Source organism: Saimiri boliviensis, chromosome 7, assembly GCF_048565385.1.
Source record: "Saimiri boliviensis isolate mSaiBol1 chromosome 7, mSaiBol1.pri, whole genome shotgun sequence".
In the NCBI taxonomy this organism is placed as follows: domain Eukaryota; kingdom Metazoa; phylum Chordata; class Mammalia; order Primates; family Cebidae; genus Saimiri; species Saimiri boliviensis.
The window spans coordinates 42,993,624-43,013,465 of record NC_133455.1 but is presented as its reverse complement, the minus strand read 5'-3'; the positions used below and the strand labels follow the sequence as shown (position 1 = coordinate 43,013,465).

At 38.3% G+C, this 19,842-nt stretch overlaps 1 long non-coding RNA gene across 6 annotated transcripts in view; it reads left to right on the top strand.

Annotated features, from left to right (window-relative positions):
* Nucleotides 1–19,842, top strand: part of LOC141585095 (uncharacterized) — a 377,010-nt gene that overhangs the window by 62,477 nt on the left and 294,691 nt on the right. The window lies entirely within an intron of this gene.

The following is a 19,842-nucleotide window of genomic DNA, read 5'->3' as shown; positions in this document are numbered from 1 at the left end:
AGAAAGGACTCCTGTTATCCAGCTTGTGACACCTTAGACCTGTTATGGGTTGAATTATGTCCCCTAAAAAATGCTAATATTCTAACCCCAAGTACCCGTGAATGTGGTCTTTCTTAGAAATTGGGTCTTTGAGCTGTGCAATGAGAACACATGAACACAGGGAGGGGAACGACACACAGGGGCTGGTGGGGTGGGGAGAGGGAGAGCATCAGGATAAATAGCTAATGCATTTGGGGCTTAAAACCTAGGTGATGGGTTGATAGGTGCAGCAAATCATCATGGCACAAGTTTACCTATGTAACAAACCTGTATAATCTGTACATGTATCCCAGAACATAAAAAATTTTAAAAATTGGATCTTTGTAGATTATCAAGTTCAGATGGTTCATTAGAGTGATCCCTAATCCAATAAGACTATTTTTTTATAAAAGAAGGACAATTTTGACACAGATATAGGCAGGTATACAAGGGGAACACCATTTGAACATGAAGGCAGAGATGGGGTGATACATTTACAAGGCAGAGTGCTGAAGTTGTCAGCAAACCAGTAAAAACTAGGAGAGAGGCATGGAACAGATTCTCCTTCAAAGCCCTCAGAAGGAACTAACCGTTCTGACACCTTTATCTCGAACTTTTAGCTGCTAGAAATTGAGAAACAAATTTCTGTTTAAATCATCCAGTTTGTGATACTTTGTTGCAGTAAGCCTAGCAAATGAATACAGAACCACTTAATCGTGGCATGGGGGGTGGGATTTTGAGTACCATGGGAACCACATAGGTGGTTGAAAGTTGATTCTCAGAAACTGGTTCTGGGAAGACGATCTCATAGATTTTCACTACAGATCCCCCAGGACCACTAGTTTTGATTTGAAACTCAACTTGGATCAATGAACCTAAACATTTTGGCTATGGACATTTTCTTTTGAATGAATTAGTTTGGTTAGGAATTGGGTGAATAATTAAAAATAACCTAAAAATTAATTTGCAGATATTATTATCTGATTGGCATTATCTGTATCAGCACACAAGTTGCCCTAATGGTGGGGAAAGTAACAAGTAACAAGTCTGCTTTGCTCTAGAGCAGATTGATATCTGTAGATAAGTGGAATGCATATGGAAGAACCAATAATGTTTAAGGGTTTGCTGATAAAAGATGATGTTGGGTAAAATGATGGATTCCTGTCTTAAAGGATAACCTTACTTATTATTTTTTAAGGCTGTATTGTAGTTGTTATATATGATATTCTTTAGTTGAGGCACAATTTTGTAATTACCACTCCCTCTGCTCTTTCTCAACTTACTGTTCACTGTAAGTGTTAGTATTCACCAAGTTAGACTTCACCAATAAGTAATTTACATCAGAATAAGTAAAGACTGTGTCCTTCTCTGCTTATGTTTTCTAATCTTGGAATGAGGTACCTTAGACTAAATTAGGGATTGGGTAAATTATAACCTGCAGGCCAAATTTAATCTACCACCTATTTTTACAAAGGCAGTTTTACTATAACACAACCACACTCATTCATTTACTTACCTTCTATGGTAGACTTCAAGCTATAACAGCAGAGCTGAGCAGCTGCAACAGAGACTCCATGGCACAAAACCCTAAAATATTAACCATCTGGACTTTTACAAAAACAGTTTCCCAACCTCTGACCTAGGTAGCTATGTAAAGGGAGAAGAAGAGGATCTGTTTTTGTTTCTGTATTTTTAATTAAGTCTACCAGGGACAGATTTATTAGTCTTTAGAGTAAAATATAATTCTCATGTTACTAATAACATGAACTCCACTTTTAAAAAATAGACTACATGGCTTAAAATGCTTCATTAAAATTCATTTTTTCTTATTTATAGTTGTTTGTAATTAGTAATTATTCAGTTCTTCTAGTTTATTTTTTCTTTTGCAAATAACTAGTTACAGAAGGTAAAAATGGAAAGGTTGTCCGAAAGCATCATGTATGTTTGAGTTTTTGATCGAATGTTTCTTGAAACCAGGAAAGTATTTATGCTCTTTGTCTGTAGCTTCGTTTCCTTAGACGAAATCACCTGGGCAGATAACAGCAAGCTCAGTATATTCTTTTTTTTTTTTTTTTTTTGAGATGGAGTTTCGCTCTTGTTACCCAGGCTGGAGTGCAATGGCGCGATCTCGGCTCACCGCAACCTCTGCCTCCTGGGTTCAGGCAATTCTCCTGCCTCAGCCTCCTGAGTACCTGGGATTATAGGCATGTGCCACCATGCCCAGCTAATTTTTTGTATTTTTAGTAGAGACGGAGTTTCACCATGTTGACCAGGTTGGTCTCGATCTCTCGACCTTGTGATCCACCCAACTCAGCCTCCCAAAGTGCTGGGATTACAGGCTTGGGCCACCGTGCCCGGCCTCAGTATATTCTTGTTGCTCAACTGATTAGTTGATTGATTTGAAATAACAGAAATAATGGAGAAAGGTATTTCTATTTGGGAATTTTTTTTTTGTTTATAATAATGTGACTCTAGTAAGTTACTTAATCTCTCTGAACTTCAGTGACCTTCTCTGCAAAAGTACTACCTATTACATAGTGTTATGAGGAGTAAATGAAATGGTCCATTTAAAGTGTTTGACAGAGTATCTTGTGCATAGAGAATAGTACATTTAATTCTTGTATTATTATTGTTGCTATTATTATATAGCTACTGTTTTAGGCTGAATATTTGTCCTTTCCAAAATTTAGGTGGAAAATTAATCCCCAATGTGGCAGTATTGACAAGGGACTTTTAAGAGGTAATTGGGTCATGAGGGCTATGCCCTCATGAATGGATTAATTAATGGATTAATGGGTTAATAGATTAATGAGCTATCACAGAAATGAGACTGGTGGCTTTATTTAAAAAAAAAAGAAGAGAGATATGAGCTAACATGTTCAGTTCCCTTGCCATTTGATTCCCTGCACAGCCTTGGGACTCTTCAGAGAGTCCCTACCAGCAGGAAGGTTCTCACTAGATATAGCTTTTTGACCTTGGATTTCCTGACTTCCATAGCTGTAAGAAACATATTCCTTTTCTTTATAAATTACCCAGTTTCAAATATTCTGTTATAAGCAACAGAAAATTGACTCTGACACTTATCATATCCTAATTCCTGTGTCACATTTTAGCTACATGGACTGTCAATAATTTATTTATTTATTGTATTTCTTACTGGATTCCTTTGGATTCTCCAGAGAAACAGAACCTGTTGGGTTCTTATATATTGATTATAAGAAATTCTGTGGAGGCTTAGAAGTCCAAGATCTATAGTCAGCAACCTGGACACCCAGAAGAAGAGATGGCATAGTTCCAGTCCAAGTCTGAAGGTCTGAAAATCAGGAGAGCTGATGGCCTAAGTCCCAGTCTGAGTCCAGCTTCCAAGGCAGGAGAAGTCTGATGTCCCAGCTTAATGATAGATAGAGACAGCGAAGTCTCCCTCACACCAACTTATTGTTCTATTCAAACCTTTAAAAGTTTCGATGAGGCCCACCCGCATTGGGAAGGTCAATCTGCTTTACTCAATTTACTGATTCAAATGCTAATCTCACCCAGAAAGTTGCTTATGAACATACCGAAAATAATGTTTAATGAACTATCTTGGCACCCTGGGACCCAGTCAAGTTAACACATAAAATTAACCATCCCAAGTTCACCCTTTATCAGTTTGGTACCCATATGCATCACCTTAAAGCATACTTAATATGCAAATAAAGACAATAACAAAGTAATAATTCCACTGAACATGATAAAACTACCTTGCATATAATTGGCAAAGCACTAATCCCTTCCCCAGGAAAGAGTGATGTTTACTTTTCTCTTTGATATCTCATAGACTAAATACTATGATGTAAAATTAATAATACTTAAATACTATGATATAAAGTTAATATATTTTATGTTACATGATACATTAATAAGAGAGGGAAGAAAACAAAAGATAATTGCTTAGTATAAATTAATAAATATGCTTATACATATATATATATATATATAGTTGTACACACAAACACACTAATAACAAAATGAGGAGGAAATATTTGTGACAGTTACAGTCCTCATTTCTGTTATTGGTCACATGGTTGTAGCTGGTACTTAGACCTTCATCCACTACACATTCTGTATTCCCTTTGCCTTCAGCAAGCACTCAGCTAATTGTGGTTCTTTGAAATGACCCAAACCCGCACTACTAAAGGATCTGGGCCTTAGTAGTTCTGCCTGGATTGGGTTTTTCACTGACCTTAATAACAGGTCATAGTAATGCTAGGAAAAGTCCTAACGGATCTCCTATATTTCAGATGTATTATTTCCTATCTCCACTGTAGAATAGCAATGTAATTTCTTCTTGATAGTCAAGATCAATCACCCCAGCCAGCACAGTAACTTCCTTCTTTGGCCTATTTTTTCAGGGCCATGAGGAGTCCAAAGTGGCCAGATGCTGTCTTAACTTCCAATTCAATGGAATCATTGTTATGTCTCCTGGTGGACACATTCTTCCTGTTGGAGCTAAGACCTCTAGAGCAGCAGAACATAAGGTCGTGGGACTAGGAAGCAAATATTTTAGTAGTAAATCACTAGAGATAATAGCGAGTGGTGCTACTCTCATTTTCATACCTTGATTACTAAACCTGTAAATTCTAGCTGTGGGTATAAGCAGCACTATGGATTAGATGCTGATTCAGAGCATGTAACAGCCTTCTGGAGAACATTGCCCCAGCACTGTAAAGTATTGCCACTTAGCTGGAACTGTAATTGAATCTTCAAAATGTCATTATATTAACCCAGCTTATTCAGGATGATAAGGAATATACTGTACAGAACCAGCTGTAAACTAGGCCTTAGTCTTCTTTTCCTCTGATTATAATCTGATTGTAATATTATAATCAATCAACTGATTATAGGAAACTTCTCATAGGTGCAGGCTGGGAGAGAGAAGGCAATGTAGCAAGAATGGAAACTGAGGGCATTTGAGTCTCTTTTTCATGTAACCTACTTGTGACTACAGGTCCTGCTTTGACCCAATCACCATATTTCCCATTGACATTTTATGATGAAGTCAGGCTGTACACAACCAACTTTAGGCTTCGTGAGTCATATAACAACCAGTTCAGATGCGCAGCTCAGATCAAATGGTAACTTAGTGACCCGTGGTTAAGTAAGTGTTCAGTTTCTATTAAGGCCCAGTAGTAGGACAAGAGCTATTTCTCAAAAGGAGAATAATTATCTGAAGAGGATGGCAGAGCTTTGCTCTAAAATTCTAAGGTCCTATGCTGTAATTCACCTGTACAGGGATATTATTGGCACCAAACAGCATCCCCATCTGCCACCGACACTTCAGGTACCATTGGATTTGCAGAATCATATGGTCCAAGTGGCAAAGCAGCTTACTTAGCAGTGTGTTACAAAGCCTTCTTTTGCTCTGGGGCCCATAAAACAAGCAGCTTTTTGGATCCCTTGGTCAATGGGCTGAAGAATACACACAAATGAGAAATTGTTTCTTCCAAAATCCAAACAGGCCCACTAGGCATTGTTTCTTTCTTGGTTGTAAGAGGGGCCAGATGAAACAACTTATCCTTTACCTCAGAAGAGGTATCTTGACATGACTCATGCCACTGGTGTCCTACAAATTTCACTGAGGTGGAAGACCCCTAAATTTTTTTTTATTTCCCACTCTCTGATCTACAAATTTCTTACCAATATGTCTAGAGTGGTTGAGATTTCTTATTAAGTCCAATTGGAATAATACCATCAATGTAATGGACCAATGTGATATCTTATGGAAGGGAAAGGCAATCAGGGTCCCTGTGGACTCAACTATGGCATAGTGCTGTAGAGTTGGTATACCCCCGAGGTAGAACAGTGAAGGTGGATTGCTGGACTTGCTGGCTGAAAGCAAATGGCTTCTGGTACTAACAGGTATCAGGAACAAAGCATTTGCCAGATCAATAGCTGTACAGCAGTTACCAGGAAATGTGTTAATTTACTCAAGCAGTGGAGCTACATCAGAGACAGCAGCTGCAATTGGAGTCACCATCTGGCTAAGTTTACAATACTACACTGTCATTCTCCAAGATCCATATGTCTTCTGCACAGACCGGAAAGGAAGGCTGAATGGGGATGTGGTGGGAATCAGCACACCTGCATCTTTCAATGATGGTGCAACCTTGATAGTGGCCCTAATCTCTACAATCCCTCCAAGAATGTGGTATTGCTTTTGGGTTTCTATTTTCCTAGGCAGAGAGGGTTATAGTGGCTTCCACTTGGTCTTTCATGCTGTAATAGCCCTCACTCCACAGATCAGTGAACCAACGTGGGGATTCTGCCAGCTGCTAAATATATCTATTTAAGTTATACATTCTAGAACTGGGAAAATAACCCGTAAGATTGTTTCAGGGATCTATTGGACTCACTGTAACATGGACCTTGGTTAAAACTCTATTGATCACCTGACCTCCTTAAGCCCCTACTCTGACTATTGGGTCACAGTGTTGTTTTGGATCTCCTGGAATTAGTACTAGTGTCAATTCAGAGTTAATGTCCAGTAATCCCTGAAAAGTTAGATTATTTCCTTTTCCTCAGTGCACAGTTACCCTGATAAAAGGCCATATGTCTCTTTATAGAAGGTTAGGAGAAAGATTACAGCATAAATTTTTGGCAGTCTAATGGGGTCCTTCTTCAAGGGGACTTGGCTTCTTCTTCATTTAAGTGGTTCTGGGCCTATAAATTGGCTCAGTTATTAAAACTGATTGAGGGGCTCTGACTCTCTGATTTATGATTCAGAGTTTTGTTCACTTGACCTTGAACTTTTCTCTTTATACAGACCAAGTAAGAATTTAGTAGGCTTCTTATCTATTTCACTTCTAGATACAGCAAGATCAACCAGTCAATTACGTAGGTCTGCATGAGTCAGACTATTCTGATTGCTGTTTTGACTCTGATCTCCATTACGATAACCACACCCACTTTGCCTTTGGTAGCTGAATGAATTCTGTTCCTCTAGAACCACTCTTGTTACCAAAATATTATATATATTATATATTCTATTGGATCTGTTTCCCTGGAGAACCCAAACATAAAGAAAGATTAGATAGACAGATAGATAGATTGAGCAAAGAACAGGTAACTGTATACATGATACTTTCAAATATTTTTGGAAAACTAACAAAGATAATCAGATTGGCTGTTTGCTACTGATGTCACTGCACAAAGTGATGAAAGAAAAGGATAAGCTCAAGGACTCCCACATCAAGCATTGCATAAATAATCTGAAAACTTCTGTGCGCCCTTAAGGAGACTCCTATTTCCAGTACAGTAGATATAGATATACATGTATATGTAAACCTAATCTGTCTCTGTCTTTCTCTATCTATTTATCTAGATTTATTATAAGCAATTTGCTCATATAGTTACAGTGGCTGGGAAGTCCTAGGATCTACAGAGAGCAAACTGGAGACTCAGGAGAGCTGGTCCTAAGCCCAAGGGCAGGAGAATATGATGTCTCAGCTTGAAGACAGTAGGGTGGAGAGAACAATTTTCCCTCACTTTGCCTGTTGGTTCTACTTAGGACTTCAGTAGACTGGATGAGCCCCATCTACATATGGGACAGCAATCTGCTTTGCTCAATCTGATTGAAATGCTAATCCCATCCAGAAAGCCTTCATAGACATCCCCAGAATAATGTTTAACCAAATATCTGGGCACCACATGATCCAGTCAAGAAATTAACTATCTCCCTTACTATGTGCCAGCCACAGGGACATATAGTAGCAAACATTGCAAGCACAGTTATTGCCCTCGTGGAGCTGACATTCTAGTGGAGGTGACAAAGATAAACAAAATTTCATGCTAAGTTGTATAAAGAAAAGTAAAGCAGAGCTAATGGGTACAGAGAGACAGGCTAGGATAGAGGGAGCTGGGTTAGATAGGGTGGTCCTGGGAAGTCCCCTTTAAAAAGGTGACACTTTAGCAAAAACTTACACAAGTCAAGGTAGCAAGCCATGTGAATATCTGAGGGGAAACCATTCTAAGCAAAAGGAAGAACAATAGCCAAAGCTCTGGGAAGAGAATGATTTCTTCTGACATCAGTGATCATAAAAGTAAAGTGGGATTAGTTGACATGTTTTGGAGTTTTTCTCCAGTCACGTTCAATTGACAGTGTTTGGGCATGGGATAGGTAGAGACTTGGGTTTAATCAGGGATTTGATCAAACGAGGAGTAGTGTGAGGCAGTTAAGGATATTTGTAAGTGGGTAATTGGTATAAGGAGGAAAGTGAGGTAATGCAAGTAAGAAGACAGTGAAGTGTTAGGAAATGTTAATTGCTTGGAGAGCTCAACAGGAATGAAGAAGTTTTGGAGGGTTTCTAAGGCAAGTGTACAGGAATGGTAGGAGGTGGTATTTAGGAAACAATGGTTGAAATCCTAAATTTGAAATTTCAGAGGTGCCTACAGTTATTGTAATAACAAGGATAGAATGGTAGGAGCAGGAGCTTGGAATAATTAAGGAAATGGTTGTTGGAAATGGAGAGCCTAGGCAATTAGACAGATATCTATAGGTCTGTTGAAGTTATTAAGAATGATGACAAGGGTAGCAACAGAGAGTCAGTGAGCCTTGTGTTAAATAATCCATACAGTTCTCATTCTTCACTGACTATGTTAAGATTTGCTTGTTTGTGAGATTTGCATATTTCTGTTTGGAATATTCTTTCCATTCATTCTTCCAGCTTAGGTGCCACTTTCTCTGTAAGGCCTGCACTGACTTTCCTCATATAGATTTATTTTCCTTTGTAATTATTTTTTTATGACTATAGCTTTTCATGACACCAGATTGTAGAGCATTCTAGTCTATGTGAAGAGGCAGATTTTTGAACAAAAATCACATAGACTGGAATGTCTCAGAATGCAGAGATTACATCTTATGCATCTTTGCATCCATTCAATAAACAGTTGTCAAGTGAATGCTTTCCTATTAGAATATTAATAAATTAAGGGTGTGGTTGTGTCCCAGAATGTAGCACAGTGTCTAGTAATCATTTTCTAAAGAAAAAAAAGTCAAGATTCATTGACAGTAATTATTCTCAAATATCTACAGTAGTCAAATACTTGATAGCATGCACAACCCAGTTAACATTTGATTACAATAAAACTTGGACCATATCTGAACTTTTCTATCTATAAATGTTTAAACCATACCAGCTGACTAATATAAGGCAAATGGAAAGTTGAACCAAAGTGAACATTTATAGTTAAACTTTAGGAGAGAGTTGAAGAGATTTAGATTCAAAGGCTGGGTCAGTTTGCATTAGAAATATGCTTGGAATTTATTGCAGCTGCTGAAAGTGGGATAGCCTGGAGGTGTACAGATTGTGGAATGACAGCTGTTTTGTGGAGCAGTAAAATTGAGGTAGCTCTTCTTGGTGTCAAGTTCTCCTTACCAAGAACACCGAATTTTTTCTAAGTCTGTATGGCAATATTCTAACTAATTCTCCTGAGGGAAATCTCATCAAATAACTATTTATGAATTGCTTATATCCGAATTCTTACTCTTGCTTGTGCTTTAGAATTATTTGCGGAGCCTTTTGTCAGACAAATAAGCCCAGGCTATACCTTCAGAGGTTCTGATTCAGCAAATGTTTTTATAAAGCTTCACAAGTGATTCTGATGCCTGGTCAAGACTGAGGACCACTGAAATGGAGTCATATTCTGGTGAAGAACTGTATTTTGAATTATTTATTCTCCAAAATCCAAATTGACTGAAATCTCTAATGCTTATTAAAGTATTAGAGAACTCCGCATTAAAAAGGAGTCAAGCTCTTTTGTGGGAAGGTTCACATTATGTTATGATTCATCCATTAGAAAGAAGCATTTTGTTTTCTTTAGTGCTGTATGAGTCAAACATTCATTTATATGGATAATTCCCTGAGTTTCAGTTGTTGAACTTCATGACTAAGCTGTGAGATAATAATGGTTGTATATTGAGGTAGGCACTAAGAAACAACCTCTTTACTGAGATAGAGAGGCAATACACAGCACTCGGCACTCCTAGATGAAAACACAATCATTACCAATTTCTAAATTTATGGAAAATATTAAATTTCCAGATTTAAGACATTTCATTATTTTAATTTTTTAACCACAAGAAATACTCCCAATGTTATCACAGAATATGAGATAATTTTTGGATTCTGTGTTAATACATAATAGATTAAAAGCAATTTTGTCACTCTGAGTACCTCTTGCCTTTATATCTTTTTAGCATTTATATAGCTTATACTTTATTTTACCTTAAAATTATTTTTATTTTCTCTATGTATTTACTCTTTAAAGATAGTGCTATCCTGTCCTATCTTGTTCCTTTTCCTGCTTTTATTTCTTGTAAAGACCCTTTATAGTAGGTCCTTTTCTTTTTTTACCTGCATATTTGGAGAAGAGCCAGGGCCTTTTACAAACATTACATTTGTACCAGAAGACTTAGGTTTGAATCCATATGCTGCCATCCATGTGTAACCTTACTCAGTTTCTTTGGGGCTCAGTTTTCACAATGTTAAAACTCCTTTTGATGTTGATTATAATAAGGGCTCCCCAGGAATGTAGGCTGATAAATGCAGAGGCCCCACATCCATAATGCCTGAGCATATTAATTCTTGAAGTCAATAATCAGATGAGGAGGAGCAGGGCAAGGAAGTTGAGGGTGTATTTAAACAAGTAATTTTTGTAAGGAGGGAAGTGAAATGATACAGGTAAGAAGACAATAAAAATTGACAGGGACTGTCAATTGCTTGGAGAGCCCAACGGGAATAAAGAAGTTTTAGAGTTAGGGTTTCTAAGAAAAGTGTAAGAGAAGGTAGGAGACGGTGTCCCATCTCTCCTTTGTAAGGAATCCTTAGAAATACAGTTATTTCCCGGGTCCCTGGATCCTTGGTCTTGTTTCTATGATGTCTACCCCATTGCAATGTTCAAATTTTAAAACTCTGGACAGATGCCCCAGGATTGTATCTTAAAGGTATAGAGGAAAGTGGCTGGGCGCAGTGGCTCATGCCTGTAATCCCAGCACTTTGGGAGGCTGAGGCAGGTGGATCATGAGGTCGGGAGTTCAAGACCAGACTGGCCAACATATTGAAACCCTGTTTCTACTAAAAAATACAAAACTTAGCTGGGCATGTGGCGTGTGCCTGTAGTTCCAGCTACTTGGGAGGCTAAGGTAGGAGAATTGCTTGAACTGGGACCAGGGAGGTGGAGGTTGCAGTGAGCTGAGATCACACTGCTGCACTCCAGCCTGGGCTACAGAGCAAGACCCCATCTCAAAAAAAAAAAAAAAAAAAAAGATATAGAGGGAAGTATGACACTTTTATAAAGAATTCAAATGAATTACAGCCCAATCATTCTTTTGTCTCCAACTTAAAGAAACTATCCTGAACTAGGACATAGCCCCCTTTCAGTAAAGCATTTTACAATTATTATCAAAGTCGTTTTACAAATATTTTATCAAAGCTATGTTGCAAAGCCATTTTACAAATATTACTAATTATACCCCTGTTGGCTCTCATATACATGCTCAACAGTCTGACAAATTAGCTTTCCTGTTTAGTAAATAGCACTATCAACATAGAGGTAGCTCTAATCTCCAGGATCACCTTTGTCTTTTGCATTGAACACATATCAGTCTTTGATTTCTTTCTTAATGTCCTAGTGCCTCCTTAATACAGGGCTTCACCATGCTTAGCACATTTGCATGGCCTCTACCCTTCAAGTCCCTCTCTATGGGGCTGGATTATTTTTTCCTTTACTCCAACTCTGTGTGGTTTCTGAATGCTTGCTGCATCCAGGTCAAATTTCTTACCTGACATAAAGCTCTCTATTATTTAATCTTTTCTGTTTTATCTACCACTGATATGGTTTGGCTCTGTGTCCCTACCAAGGTGTCATCTTGAATTGTAATACCCACATGCTGAGGGAGGCAAGTGATTGGATCATGGGGTGGGGGGTGGTTTCTCTTATGTTTTCTCATGATAGTCAGTAAGTTCTCACAAAATCTGATGGTTTTATAAGCATCTGACATTTCCCCTGCTTGCACTTCTTCTCTCTCTTGCCTGCCATCATGTAAGATGTACCTGCTTCCCCTTCCACCATGATCATAAATTTCCTGAGGTTTTCCCAGCCATGCAGAAGTGTAAGTCAATGAAACCTCTTTTGTTTATAAATGATCCAGTCTCAGGCAGTTCTTTATAGCAGTGTGAGAATGGACTAAGACAACCACTATCATCCACTACTTTATAATGAGAGAGAAATTCCCACCTCACCATACACCAGGCTGGTCACTATCTCACTACACCCAGGAAGATGTCTGACATTACTATTTTATCTATGCCGGCCACATGTGGAGTCCAGGCTTTTTCTCATGTGCCTCTGCACGTTTTAGAAACACACAAGCGTTCAGATTAAGTCCCAGTTCTCATAGGAAGGTTTTCCTTTCCCACCAAGAAAAAAAAAAAGCCGCAAAGGACCTTTCTTGCTTTCTAACATGATAAGAATCTGTTATTTTTTCTCTTCATTTAGGCAACTAGATCTTATTTATTGTGACTCATGCATGTTTGTCACTGAAAATGCTTTGTAAATTTTGATCACGTATGCGTGCTTAAAATATGTTAGTTTTTATTGTTTTCTGTCTGCAAAAGTGCTAGTGCAATGGTAACTGAAAGGGAACTACTATATACTGATATATTAAGTTGGTGCAAAAGTAATCACGGTTTTTGTCGTTAAAAGTTACTTAATAATTGAATTAAAGTAATTCTAGTTGGCGTCTTTAATATACTAATGGACACCCATGCAGTTATAGCTCTCATAAGCATTAGGGCTTATTTTATTAAAAGGATGCAAGAAGTGAGTATTAGACATTATTAGAAATTCACTGAAGCATTTATAATAATATGGTATACCTCCACTGGTTTTATGTTGTAGTGTAGGCATTCAGGTTTCTATTACTCAAATATAGTAGTCGCTTATTTGAACTGGTAGTTGGAAATCTGAATTTGTCTGACTACTTTACCAACAATGGCAAGAGTGAAGGTATAAATGGACTCATCTTTGCTCTGATGATTCAGTAACTTTTCTAACCTCACCTCTTTCCTCTGCATGATGCAATTCTTTACATAATAATTCACTGCAGACTAATAAACTTTATTATATGTTCCCAACTAGCATCTGCAGGAAGTCAGATTAAATCCTAGGTGAAGTTCTCAATGGAATCTCACCACCAGTGCTTTAATTTTAGAAGTGTGACAAGATGATTAGAGCATTTTAAAATCTTGGTACTAGGCACAATACAAAGTTGAAAACTGACATGAATTCTGCTGCTTAGGCAGGATACCATCCTTTGAGGCACTAATTGACAAAGAAGTAGAATGTCCAATAAAGAAGTTGAAATGCAAATAAAGAAGAATATGGCATATTTGGAATGCTGCCAAACATATAGCCACTAGATAATATCCCAAGTTAGGAATAGTAAGAAATGTAAGGCTTAGATTTAATAGTGGTCTCATATTATAACTTTAAGTAGTTTCGTAATTATTTTCCCACCTGTCATATTTAATGTAAAATTAAAAAATGAATAATGACATTTCATAACTCCATTAGTATACTTGAGTTACACATGTATATGTATTTTACTGAACAAACATCATGGGAGAACGGTGGGTCAATATGAAGACAGTTGCTTTATCTAAAATAGGGCAGACCAAAATGATGTCATAAAACTGCCACCACCATCATCACCAATATGACATAAAATATCATTAAGGATGACGTTCAACAAAATTTTAAAGTGGAAACTGTGCTTCCTTCTTGTTGATTACAATCTTTTCTAGGCTTTGGTGTCCCTTGCTATCCTGTGTTTGTCACTTAGCCCCTCTCTATCTCCTTTATCTAGCAGTTAGACTTGCTCAGTGTCTCCATTTCTCTGAGACCCAGTTATAAATTTTCAAACTCTAGAGTAGGTTATTGACTTAGTATATTACCATCCCTCTTCCTTCCTTTTGTATAATTTGCTTTTCAATAGGATCTTTTTATTGCATGATAAGAATGTACCAATTTAATGCATTTACTAAGTGGCAGGCTTTATTCTAAGCACTGTATATATAAACACTTTTTTTTTTTTTTTTGCTTTTTAGACAAGGTCTCACTCTCCTGCCCAGGCTGGAGTGCAGTGGTGCAATCATGGCTCACTGCAACCTTGAACTTCTAGGCTTAAGCAATTCTACTGCCTCATTCTTCCAAGTAATTAGGACTTCGGGCTTCTGCCACCAAACCTGGCTAAGTTTTTGTTTTTATTTATTTTTTTAGTGATGGGATCTTGTTATGTTCCCCAGGCTGGTCTCAAACTCCTGGCCTCATGCAATCCTTCCTCAACCTCCCAAAGTCCTTGGATTACAGGTGTGAGCCACCATGCCTGGCCTATGTTAACACATTTAATCCTTATACCAACTTTAACAGTTATATACTAATATTATATCTGTTTTACAGATCATGGAACTGAAGCACAAAGATGCTAAGTAGTTCATAAAGTAAGAAGTGGCAGAGTTAGTGTTTGGAAACCAGACAGTTTCACTCCGGAGTTACTACTCTGAATCACCAAGTGATCCTGACTGAGCAAGGTAGTGGGGGATATACAGTATATAATGAGAAATGGCAATGCACTGAAGTTATAAACACCTATTCAAATCCTATCTCTGTCCCTTACTGGTTGTGCGGCTTCTGCAGATATTTATTTTCTCTGAAATTAATTTTCTAAGATGTAGAATAGTGACAACAGTACTTACATTCAAAAGCTTGTTGTACATAAATAATGCACATAAAGCACCTACCTCCAGAGTAAAGCGTGCTTCATGTGTTTGACTGTATGACCAGGTGGAAATGCGGAAGATATTTCTGTGCAAAGGGATTTTGCACAACCATTCAGCTTCCCTTTTCAGTCTGTGTATAGAGCAGGCCAACGTGGAACACTTGCAGCAGCAGCGTCAGATAGGTCAACCCAGTGTTGTCAGTCAGAATTGGGAGAACATTAAGAGCAATATGAACTCAAGAAGCAGAGGTGACAGGCAGCATACCTACAGACCAGAGGATATCTATAGAATATAGAAATACCTGCAGATGTTTAAAACTTTCTTCATGTTTAATGTATCAGGTTAAAAGTATAACATTTTATATACTTCTTCCATGGGGTCCCCAAATATAAAATTTGAGCATTATTTATTTTATCTTTGTGTAGGTAATTCTTTTTAACTTTACTTGCTTAAAGACAAGTCTATTAAGCAGCTCCATTCATTTTTCCTTCTAATTTTGTAAACATCAGGAAAGATGTTACATGTAACAGATTGTTGCATTTAAGGAACAATGTCAAGAAATTCACATCTGCCAAATGATGTCATGAAGGCTACACTCAGAAAAAAATAGCTACTTTCCAAGTACTGATGTTGAACCAACAATACTTAAAATGTTTATCTTTCAAAACCAAACTCTAATAGACAAAATGAGCCTGTTGTTTTAAATATTATTTGAAAATAGTGAGCATTAAGAACATTTTGCAACTGATACATGTCATTAATAGTTTAGATTAGCTTCCCACATAAGGGAAGATACAATCATACTTTATAAATAGGTCTTGTGGGAAAATTGCTTCTTCCTTGAGGTTAAAAATCTGATATACATTTTTAATGTAGGAATAGTTTAATGTAGTTTGAAAGGTAAACCATGTGAGGTTGTAACATGCCAAAACCCCCAAATCATTTACAGCATGTTAAAAACTAATTAAATGTGGTTTCCATAGTTTCTGGGATAAACACTGAAGCTGGAGAATGTATTAACAAGACTAAATAATACTGCTCAAGAGTTAAAAAGCAGGCAGTGGCTAAGTGAGATAAATTGTCATGTGGGAGAGAATGTTTAGGTATAAATAAATTCTAATAGAGTTAAATAGATGAAATATTACAAAAGGCAGGTGACAGTGATTACCAGCTCCTTTCCTAGTTCATTAAGAATGGAAAAGGAAGTGGTTTGAAATTGCAGTCGGAGAGATTTAGGTTAGATATCAGAAAGAACTTCCTGTCAGGCTGATTACTTTTTAAAGAGCTCCTTAGAGACATTTAAGAATGGGATACAAATGTTTCCTCCAGAGATTTTTCTCCTCGTTTTTAAGACAGAATCTCCCTGTGTTTCCCAAGCTGGTCTTGAACTTCTTCCTGAGCTCAAGCAATCCTCCTGCCTCAGCCTCCAAGCAGTCAGGATTACTGGCAAGTACCACCACACCCACCAGCCCAGGGATGATTTAAAAGCAGTCCCACCCAATCACAGTGACATTATTAAGACTGTATTCTGAAATTTTTTTTCTATTAATCACTGAAAGTTGACATGTATGTCTGTGTGTGTGTATCTGTGTGTTTAAAGTGAATAGATGTGACTCATGATTACAAAATAAAGCAACTGATTCCACAGCACAGGGATGAAGCGAGGTGGCACAGTAAAACTCAGATACCTTGTAAAGATACAGAGTGTTGAAAGGCAGTCAGAAATCCTTAGTTTATGGCAGCTAAGTACTGACTTTGAGATTAGTTTAAGTGAAGCAGTACATTGGTAGAACTCTTTTTATGAAAATCAGAGAAAATCCCCTTTGCTCTACAAAATATCACTCAAAAACTAAATTTATAAGTAAAATAGTAAATTAGAATACTTTTTTTTTATTTTACAGGTTTTTTTAAATTGCATTTTAGGTTTTGGGGTACATGTGAAGAACATGCAAGATTGTTGCATAGGTACACACATGGCAGTGTGGTTTGCTGCCTTCCGTCCCCTCACCTGTATCTGTCATTTCTCCCCATGCTATACTTCTTAAAACAAACATGCAACATATGTTGGTAAGAACTTAGCTCTCTCATTGCTCTTGCATCCAAATAAGGAAACAAGCCTTAAAAGGCTAAGTGGATTGTTCAGGTTCCTGTAACTTCCTAGTGGCAAAACCAAGGATAGAACCTGTAGTGGCTGCTGTGGCATACTGCTCAGATGCCTTCCCCACACCCATCCTCCTCACCACAGTTTTATGTATGAGACAGTCATTCCATCTGTCGACAGCTGGGACTGTTAGTTGCTGAGACAAACAGCCAATTTCCTCTCCAGGAATTATCCTCTTTCTCTGGGCACTGTCTTCTGCCAAAGGGAGTTGCCTTGCCTAAGTTTATAACTCCTCTCTAGGCTAGGGACAGCCTCTGGGGAAGGGGAAATGTGAAAGATCATCCTCTTTACTTAATTCAGGACAACGCTGAAAGGCCATTCCAGCTTCAGAGCTTCCTCAGAAAGCAACTGAGATCTCCATTTCAATTGCATCACAGTTCAATTTCTCCTGTTCACTCACTTCTGGTTTCATTACTCTATCACAGGCTTGTCTTGTTGGTACTTCCCAAAAAAACTTCCTGCACGCAATCTACATTTGAGTCTGTTTTCTAGGTAGCTGGACTTCAATTAGTCGGTGCCAGAAGGGCTCTGAGGTTTTGGAGCTGGATCATTCATTGGTCAGCTGGTAATGAGGATGTCAACACTGTAGTAAGTGGAGTACTGAATGCCTCTAGGTTGCTTTATTTGTCCAGTTAATACATGGACTATTGGTGACTAGGAAGGGATACTACTGAAAGATAATGCACAGAGGACCTTGGAGTAGTAATAGTCATGAGTTAATGAAATCAGGTGATTCTTAGTAAGTGTTATCAGTGCATTGGAAAAAGACAAAGACTGAGGGTTGTTAAATGACCAGCTTAAGGTCACTATGGAAGTTAGAGTGTTTTTTAGGCAGGATATAAGGGCTCTCTCCTTTTTTATGGCCATAGGAGAGGCATTGTTGAGGTTCAGATACAAACTTTAATTATAAGGCTAGTGAAATTTCAGAAAAAGTGGATTTCCAAACTCTGGCATGTCTGCTCTACCACAATCAGGGAACTGAGTAAAAAGGAGCAAAATGCTGAGGCTTGAGACGGACATTTGGATGGAAACCTCTTAAGATTCAGATTACCCTGAATCCTCAAGGGCCCGCAAAAGTGGGCCACTCCTCCTTATTTTTTTAATTTTAATTTTAATTTTTTAGATGGAGTTCCGCTGTTGTTACCCAGGCTGAAGTGCAATGGCGCGATCTTGGCTCACTGCAACCTCCGCCTTCTGGGTTCAAGCAATTCTCCTGCCTCAGCCTCCTGAGTAGCTGGGACTACAGGTGCGCACCACCATGCCCAGCTAATTTTTGTATTTTTAGTAGAGATGAGGTTTCACCTTGTTGAACAGGATGGTCTCGATCTCTTGACTTTGTGATCCACCCACCTTGGCATCCCCACTCCTCCTTATTAAAGGCTTGAAGATCACTTCCCCTGACCCTTTGCTTGAGGATAATACAAAAGCTTTTTTCTTATAAGACTTTTACATCTGAGTCTACTGCCACCTCTCTTCCAAAGATAGATGATCAAGAGGTTAAAGGAAACCACACCAACAACAAATCGTGTCTTGTTTCTGGATGTCAGTCAGAGTTGGAACGTACTGACTAAAGGAGTATCTGGGTCCAACCTATAACACCATTGTTGTAGCCATACTCAAATTACTCAGTATTGCATTATGGCCAGTAGCTACCATATTGGATAGAGCTGTTACATAACATTTCTATCATCAGAGAAAGTTTCTGGACAGTACTGCTCTGGAGTATGGGAAGACCCCAAGAAGATTTAGAGAATTTCTATATCAGTGAAATTTTTAGAGGCCCAGTAACCTGGAGAATTCAGAGACTTTTTCTCCAAAGTGAAAGGAAAATTATAGTATCTTGCATCTCCTACCACAAAGAAGAACACAATGCTTTGTAGACCTCTTTGGGTTTTAGACACAGCGTAGTTCACACTAGGGGAACCTGCTCATGCTCAATGGCAAACTGATATGTATAGTAATGACCTGAGGATGTCTTGGTCACAGAGGCTTAGATCTTTCAGAGACTCGGGTGTGGGTTAACCCAAAAGGTAAGTCATGTAGACCACCAGAAATGTTAGCTGTTGATGAGGAAAATCTAAAATGGGTATCAGAAGAGGAGACAATGAATATTATTTATAGCCTCAAGGCTAGCCACAGTGGCAGTATTTCTTCAGATATAACTTTCACTTATAAGTTTTCCCTGGAAAAATGATCAACCAGTATCTAGAGGGGCTATTATCTGAAGGATGAACTCAATATACAAAGTGAGTAGATCCAAACAGTAGAATTAAGGCTATGGCACCCTATCCTGATCCCTCCTTCAGGAGTAAGGCCCTAATTCTCTCAGTTGTTGGGAGCTGATATGGTTAGGTTTTATGTCCCTACCCTAATCTCATCTTGAATTGTAATCCCCAGGTGTTGAGGGAGAGACCTGGTGAGAGGTGACTGAATTATGGGAGCAGTTTCCCCCATGCTGTTCTCATGATGACAAGTGAGTTCTCACGAGACCTGATGGTTTTATAAGGGGCTCTTGTCCACTTCTGTCTCTCTTTCTTGCTGCCTTGTGAAGAATGTGCCTGCTTCCCCTTCTGCCATGATTATAAGTTTCCTGAGTCCTCCCCAGCCATGTGGAACTATGAGTCAATTAAACTGCTTTCCTTTATAAATTACCTAGTCTGAGGTATTTACAGTAGAGTGAAAATTGACTAGTACAGTAAACTGGTACTGCAGAGAGTGGGATATTGCTATAAACTTGCAAGTAACTTTGGAACTGGGTAACAGGCAGAGATTAGAACAGCTTGGAGGGCTCAGAAGATGACAGGAAGATGTGGGAAAGTTTGGAACTTCCAAGAGACTTGTTGAGTG